Genomic DNA, 8,449 nt, shown 5'->3' on the forward strand with positions numbered 1-8,449 from the left:
GAGATTTTAGTTTTTGTTTCCTTTTAACATTATAGAACAAACCAAATGAGAAAACTAATCTCAATAATCAGAATATGAATTATTGAAAGTACAACATGCTACTCAGAAACATTATCTACCAAAATATGCAAATAGTTGTGGCACTTTTATTGGTTGACTTCTTACAGCTTGTTTTATTTGCAGATCATTTGACAGTGAGGGAAAAAAAAACATATTTGTGAGAGTGGTGCAGCTGGGTCTGTTTAGCTGCTCAGAAAGCCCACATTTCAAAAAATAACTCCTCAGATTGACTTAATCTGTAATTATCCTTCGCTCACACATCAAAACTTAGTTTTTTTGGGGGAGAAACATAGTATTTATGGGGTTTGTTTTTTGAAGATCCCCCCACGCATAATTCAAAGCATATTCTGTGCCTTAATGTGCGCTTGGTACATTATGTACAAATTATAAATTTCCATGAAAGCAAGAATCCAAAATATTTCAGGAGGATCATGAAGACCAAGAAACTTAACAGAAAAGTCTGAAATGACGCACGGCAGAAGATTAAGCTAAACACATCAACCTTAGACACACAATTCCCCGTATTAGTGAAACCTTCCACCAAACATTTACGATTATGTATAAAACGTTTGAAAATCAAACATTTTTCCACTTCCTAATCATGACATCTGGGGTACGTAGGATTTTGTGTTTGTACAACGTGATCTTAACACTGGCAAATATATTCACATCTTCCCTCTGATTTTAATTGAACTTACGAGGCCACATAATGGAGGTTTTTTTTTTTTTCATAAATTTGACCCAAATTTCAAAGTAACTTCATTTTTATTTGAAGGTATGTTACTAAAATGTATCCTTATTTACAAAAAAAGTGCAAAATATTGCTTTTGATTAAGAACAAATACTTTTATGACATTGCATGATTGTTAGTTTTCTGTCTCATCACATCTGAAAGTGAAAGCCCTTCACTTTCTGTCACTCGCCCCCTCACTACTAACTTTCAGAGGAACATTTACAATATTCAGGAAAGACACAAGCCTGTTGTGCTTATTCATGTGTTTTTTTACAGTATGTTTTCCACAGTAGAACAGTTTCCAGACTCTCTCTGTAAACACTGAGCATTTCCTCTCCACAGATCGCCGAGTGCCTGTGCAGCTGAAGGTGCCGGGGAAACTGCGGCGGTCGGGTGCGGGTGAGTGATGGACTGGAGAGAGCTTCCATTTAAACAGGAAGCAGGCTCATTGTGCCTGGAAAGGAGAGGGATATCCTTGACAAAAAACACAGATGAAGTCACTGTTGGGGTCTGACACACACACACACACACGGCACAGCCGGATTCTGACTACAGAGTGACGCGCGATAAACAATCAGTGTGAATATTTGGTAACTTAGTCACCTCGCCACCCTGTTGTTTATCAGCGACTGTATGAAACATGTTTGTGGCTTTATGGTTAACACATTTGTGGTTAATATTCCAGATTTTAATTTCTGCGAAGAAAAATTTTCTCTTGAATATTTATTTTTTATTCCTCTAGGAGATTTTTGTATCTCCAGCTCTTCCAGGGTCAGTCCTTATTACCTCTATAAATAGCTCCTCAATATTTTTCATGTAACAATTTCAGATCTTTCCAGACTCAACTTTCACTTGCATCCACTTTAATAAAATAAACACCAAAAAGGTCTTTAAATATTTTGGTGAAGGAAGGATGTATCAAAGGAGGACACAAGGAAGTGTGCAAGGAAGTGAGAAAGAAAGGAAAGGCACAAGTGAGTATACAAAGACGGAAATAAAGCCACTAGGAAGTATACAAGAGGAAAGACGTAAGTGGAACTACAAGGAAGGAAAGGACACAAGTAAGTATGCAAAAAAAGAAAGAAGGAAGTATTCAATGAAGGAGGGAAGACACAAGGAAGCTTACTAGGAAAGGAAGTGTGTGAGGAAAGAGTGAAGGACACAAGGAGCTACATGAGGAAGGAAAGAAAGATACCAGAAAGAGTAAAAAAAAGAAAAATAGAAAAGGATAAACGCAGGAGAATATAAACAAGAAAACAAGGAAGGACAAATGGAAAAAGGGACACAACGTCTAGGCAGAAAACAAAGTACGCAGTCTGAAGCAAAGTTCCAGACTGGAGGAACCCTTTCAATAAGAACGGAGTCCCACCCCACCTCTTGTTCCCAAAGGCCCAACCATCCGATCATTGCATTGGACCACTTTTCTCCTCCCAGGGTCTCTCTGCTAAGAGGCAGCTAAGCTAACCCCCCACAGAGGCCCAGTGTGCTGCCTGTCTAGTTAGTTAACACACAAAGACATGACAGCAGGACTCTCAGCTCTGTCCCTCCTCCTTCCCTCAGGCCCCGTGTTTTCAGCACAGACTGACCAGTTTGGACCCACCCAGCCATCACACTCTGTTTTCAGTATGCTTTGTCCGATGTGCCGGGCTCTGGCTGGATGATTTTTTTTTTCTCTTCCTGTGACGTTAGCTGGACTTGCAGAGAGGAAGTCGGTCAGTGCTGCTTTTGTCCTGATAGCAGAGTCGGGATTTGCTGCTGTTTTGACTTTTGCCTGTTTTTCTCGTCAGGCTTCTGCTTCTTAATAAAGCTTAACAGCTTTTTCTTGCAAGGCCCGCAGGCCTTTTCTGTTCCACTTCAAAAATAACCCCTACAGCACATTGTAGAGGTGTTATCGCACAATAAAGCCTTTCTCATCATGGTGCAGAAATCACACCTATTGTGTTTACGGTCGTATTTTAGACCACGTGGAGAGAATTTGCACTGCTTACTACGAAATGATTGCTGATTAATTCTTGAAGCGAGTGTGGCTGAGAGATGAGATGGTGGGAAAATTTGTTCTTTGGTCTGTGTTGTAAATGTGAAACTTAAGTCGCTGCAGGGCAAAATCTGCAGTTCCAAAACCACGTCCTCTAAAAACACTTAACTAGGAAAACAAAATCAGTTCTAGAAATATATAATCAAATTAACCCAGTTCTTACCCATACAAATCATTCCTACCTTGAAAAAGTATTTATTTTCCTTAAACTTTTCCATGTTTTCTCCTGTTACAACCACAACCTACCGCTTCCTGTCATCTTCTTTGTCGTTTCCGCCAGTAGAAACATCCATCTGGTGATCGAGGGTTTCCATTGCAGTTTTGCCAAATACATCTTATTTTGATACGGCTGAAAAACCACTTCGTGCCAGCACAAAAACTTTTCATCAAAATACTTGAGTTTTTCAAAATTTGCATGAAAGCAGGTGTGATGCTAAATGCTAACGTTTGCCTTTTTTATATGTAATTCTTCTTTTGCACTTTGAAAACTCCTAAAGACATGATTTTATTTGTATTACAGTTATCTCAAGAAGGTACTTGAAAATGGTATTTGCACTATATATATTCATTATTTAAATTCTGTCTTCTGGGGATGGTTATGTGCAGCAATTTCACCTTTTTTGTAAGCCCATGTTATGGCAACAACAAAACTTAAAAATAAAGTTAACCTTAACCACAACGTTTCGGAAAAAAGCAGTCCTTTCAGGCCAAAACAATCACAAAAAAAACTTTACAACATCCCAGAGAGATCGCAAACCGCGGCCTTCCAAGCATTATGCAAAAAAAAAAGTCAGGTACAGCAAAAGAACAAAATGGCAAAGGGTGAAATAACCTGCAACCGTGTGGGATCAGTGGGAGGGAACCCACAGTGATTTGCAAAAAAAAAAGTACAAAAGTTCAGGATTAGAGTGTCCCGCTTTCATATCGCTGCAACAGATTTATGGGAATCCTAGAAATAGCCAGCTTTTGTCAAAGTCCGTCTATCGCTGTCACGCTGTTTAACGTGCAGCTGTGCCGGGCAGCGACCTCGCTTTGAGCTCCTAATAAGGGGAAATGGGAAAAGCACATGGAAATGCTGGGCATGTTGTTTTTCCACTGCTTCCATGTTTCATGCACAAAATACCTCCCAGTCTGAAGTCTCCATCTGCCCCGTCTGCACGTTGGCATTCTGCGCTTAACACCAGCAGGATGGAGACTAAAGACTTCAACTCTTGCACTTTTCATAAAACAATTATCTTGGCTATTTACCCCATTTTCTTCGTGAAATCCATGTGCATTCAATTAAAAAAAAAAAAAAAAGAGTAATTTACATACAGAGCGTTCAGCGAAATGTGTAAATTCTTTCACCAGAGCAGACCATCTAATTATGTTTTCCTGTGGGGAACTCTTTTAAAAGTTTTTCTTTTGTGTTACCGCCAAGCACACCACTCGAAAGACTTTCTGCACAGTAATTTATTCCCAAGAAGGGAATGTTTTGTGTTAGAAGTCAAGAGGTGAAACAAGATTAGTTGGTCAAAATGACTGTAGACCGCTCTGCTGGGAATTTACGGCACAAATAAACACAGGAAGAGACGGCCAACGGGGAGCATTTTGATTAGACGCAACTGAACCGTATTTAAATGTAAGTTGTGTCTGTATGGAAACACAAACATCATTATTTCCTTTACCATGTCTTCAGCCTAGAGCTGGTACTGGTACTCCATAAGCTCCAGAACAAACGGACGCCCCGCTGTCACGTTGTTTAACCATTTCGCGTTTATTCTGGAGTTCTTTGTTGCTTGCTTGCAGCTGTGTTTATCAAACTGCGTCAATAACACTGAATCCCAAGAGCTTTGTGGAGTTGATCACTGTCCCTTCCATGTTTCCTCAGCTTTGTTTTTTTTCTGTTAGTAATTATTAAAGTAAGATGCACTGAAAAGACTTATATTCTTGTTTATACCGTTGTTTTGGACATTTAGGATTCACTAGGCCCACTTCCTGTTCTCCTTAATGGCCCATATATTATAATATATTGAAAGATACAAATATTTGAATGCTTCAAGTTGACATTGTGCAATGAAACTTTACACAATGTCCCATGTGCATTGTACATTTACTTTGACCCTCCATATTTTTAACAATGGACGGACCGTTTTACATGGATCAGCTGATTTTAGGGAGCGAAAGAAGAGAAAACAATGTAAAACTTATGTTGATGATATAGTGTTTTTATCCCTGTCTAATGATTGTCCACCTGCCTTTCATTCCAAATGGTGTATGAAGATTATTGGTATTCCAGCATCACCTGTATGAACGTAATTTGATCTCCTACTAAGCTATGCATTTATTTGAAAATTGAAAAACTTTGTGGCACAAGTGTGAAAATCATGCAAAAAAGAGAAAAATAATTATTGGATGTTTACAAAATATAGAAATTGTGCATTAAGGTCTGCAGTGTTAGAGGTTCTACTCCTATGTACTTTGGATATTGTTTCACGAATGTTGCAGCAGTGACTTGATCGTAGCGTTGTCTACTTTGACGAAGATTCACTCACATCAGTATGCCGAATGCTTGAATAAGTTCCAAACACAAGTCTGTCAAGCTACTTTATTAGAAATACTGGTTCATGAATGTCTACAATCACATATTGAATCTTTTTTTTAACTTTATCTTAGATTAAATATGGAGCCGTTTTATGGATTTTTGTAACATTTGCGATATGGAAAAGCTATCCTATATCTCCTGCTAAGCTAATTCTGTGCTACCATAATGTTATTAACGGCTATATCATCTGTTTTTACAGCATGTTACCATTAAATACCAAAATTATTGATATACCTAGTATATCCACATATTCTTTCTGACATCTTAATGTTCTAAAATGTGGCTCATCTGGAGTCGAAAATGCAATCTGATTTTCTGATCAGATTGCATTTGATCAAATGCAATCTGATCATAGCGTTGTCAAAGTAGACAACGCTACGATCAATCTGATCTGTGGGAGGAGCTACAGATTAGAGTGATGTCAGGGAGACCCTCCAACCTCAACCACCTGTAGCTCCTCTCTAAAGCCATATCGACAAAACTTTTGCTAAATTTCAAACTCTTTTTACCATATTGATACTTTTTAAGGGACGCTTTAATTTCCTGTCAGACAGAAACATTTAATTAAATAAAGTGACATTGAAATTTAAATAAGCAAAGGAGTAAGAATATTTTTTTGGGCATCACTCCTGTAACTTGAGTTTCTTGCAGAAAACTATTTGTATAAAGAAATGTTTCTGGTCTTCCGCAAACCAAAGCAGCCTTGTTTTTGCTTCATGTTCCATATTTTTCAAGACATATCTTTCTTTCTCTCTCAGCATTCCTTCCTTTTAACATTTAACCTCTCACCTTTTTACCCATTTAGATTCCTGCATTCCCAGATAAAACTCCAAAAAGTCAAACCGGGTCACCTTCTGATAAAGAAGCATTCTTTTCTAATGCTGTTTTTTTTCCTGCCATAGCAATAGCTCCTAATGCCGAACCTTTGAGGTTAGAAGCTTGAATCAAAGAAAGGTCAAACTTTTCCTCATTTCCAAAAAGTTTAATTTGTAAAGACTGACAAAATCCTTCTTTAAATGTCTCATTTTTTAAAAAATTCTCTAACTCTCTCACAGTAGTTCTTGAAGAACTGACATCATGCTTTGAAGCGTGTAATTTTCCACATTAGCAGTTCGGGGCACGATGATGTGACGGGCCGTTTCATGAAAGCTGGTTTTGTTCTTACAGCAGCGGTTTGGGATGAGTTCATCCTGAAGGATACTTTGGAAGAAAGAGCGTTCCCACATCGGGGGGGAAAAGGGCAGAAAAGAGTGGGCGGATCTATGACCGGCTGTGTAAAGAACCGAGGAGGGGTGAGTCACCCAACTTAGTTGATTCAAAATTGGTCATTTACCATCATGGCAGCAAATGACCTGCGCTTGCAGCCAGGGGTCAGATTCTGGGAAAAGAAAATAGCGTTCTGTGGAAGTGGGCGAGGCGCGGGCAAATCATGAAGAGACCGTTTTATATCCTGATGATTTTGAGGGAAATTTTAACATTCCTCTTGGGGATATAAACTTAGTCTTTGTCTGGTTTGCGTGGTTTTCTCATGAACAATATAAGACGGAGCGGAAAGATTGATTCCACATGAAACCTCTCCTTGCTGCCTTTTATTGCTCATTAGAACATCAAAAACAAATTTATCTTTATTCTAACAGAACACATCGGTTACAGTTACCAGTTTTATGGATGAAAGCCCACACTGTAGGACACAATCAGGCAAGCTCAGACGGATAGGATGGAGAGCATCAGTGAGGAGAAGCCACAGATTTTTAATAGGATTTAGGTCTGGACTTTCATTTATTCATTCTCGCCAGTTGCAGCTGATCCAGAACTGACTGAAACCAGTTAGATTGAGCATTTTACCCCAGTTCTAAAGTCCCTACACTGGCTCCCTGTAGCTTAGAGAATAAACTTTCAAATACATCTGATAGTTTACAATCACTGAGTGTCTTAGTACCAAATACATTAAAGATCTGATGCTGTTGTATCAACCTTCCAGAGCCTCTCAGGTCTTCTGGTTCTAGTTCTGCTCTGCATCCAGAACAGATGGAGAACCAAACATGGAGAAGCAGAGTTCAGCTTCTATGCACCACAAATCTGGAACAAACTTCCAGAAAATTATAAAACAGCCGAAACACTGACTTCCTGTGAGTAGCCTCCTTCTCATTTCCTAGCGCTGGGTGCTCAGTTACATGTGATAGCTGCTAAGTTAAGTTTATGACTAGCCTTGGCGTGCTAGTCACCAATCTTTCCTAAGCTAAGTTAACATAGGAAAGGGCTATTTCAGCCTTTTCTAAACTAACTTAGGAAAGGCAAGTTATTTTAGCTGTTTCTAAGCTACGTAAGCTTAGGAAAGGCTGGTGACTAGCATACCTTAGCCTATCTTACCCAAATGAGTATCCTCCTTTTCATTTGCTAGCAGCTGCCACTCACTTACTGCCTCCTGCATCAAGGAAGTAGCAACCATTGGGTGCACAATAGCCTTTATTTTGTAGCTGAAACCACTCCATACTTACCAGGGCAGAAGACATCTGCCTTACGAACCTCAGGGTCTTATCTTAGCTTGTTGAAGAGGACGTGGTTCTTTTGGTGGCTTCCATATCTAAACTTCGGCACGCACTGGAGCGCTTCACAGCTGATGGGTGAGGCTGCCAAGATGAGAGTTGGCTCCTCTAAGTCTAAAATGCCACGAGTCTCAACCAGAAAGAGGTGGATTGCTCCACCTCAAGTTCATTAGCTCAGATATTCAGGGGGAGTTCATCTCCATCTGAAGGACTCGGTTGGAGTTTTTTTTTTTTTTTTTTCAGGATTCTGATGATGTCTCCTGAGCGCCTTCATCTCGAGGTTTTCTGTTAACTAGCAGAAGATCCTGGGGGCTAACCCACAACTCCCTGGGGTCTCTAATTATTCATATCTACCAACAACAGGTCACACATAATTATTTGGATTTGATGAGACATCATAACCGGCCTGATTGTAAGAGCTGACCGAGCCAAAGAGGAATCAGATCCGCAATCTTTACAAAAATGTATCATTTAAATGAACTTGTTTGAGA

The sequence above is a fragment of the Poecilia mexicana genome, unplaced genomic scaffold (assembly GCF_051168715.1).
Source record: "Poecilia mexicana isolate PSO_F unplaced genomic scaffold, ASM5116871v1 scaffold_8, whole genome shotgun sequence".
Taxonomy (NCBI): domain Eukaryota; kingdom Metazoa; phylum Chordata; class Actinopteri; order Cyprinodontiformes; family Poeciliidae; genus Poecilia; species Poecilia mexicana.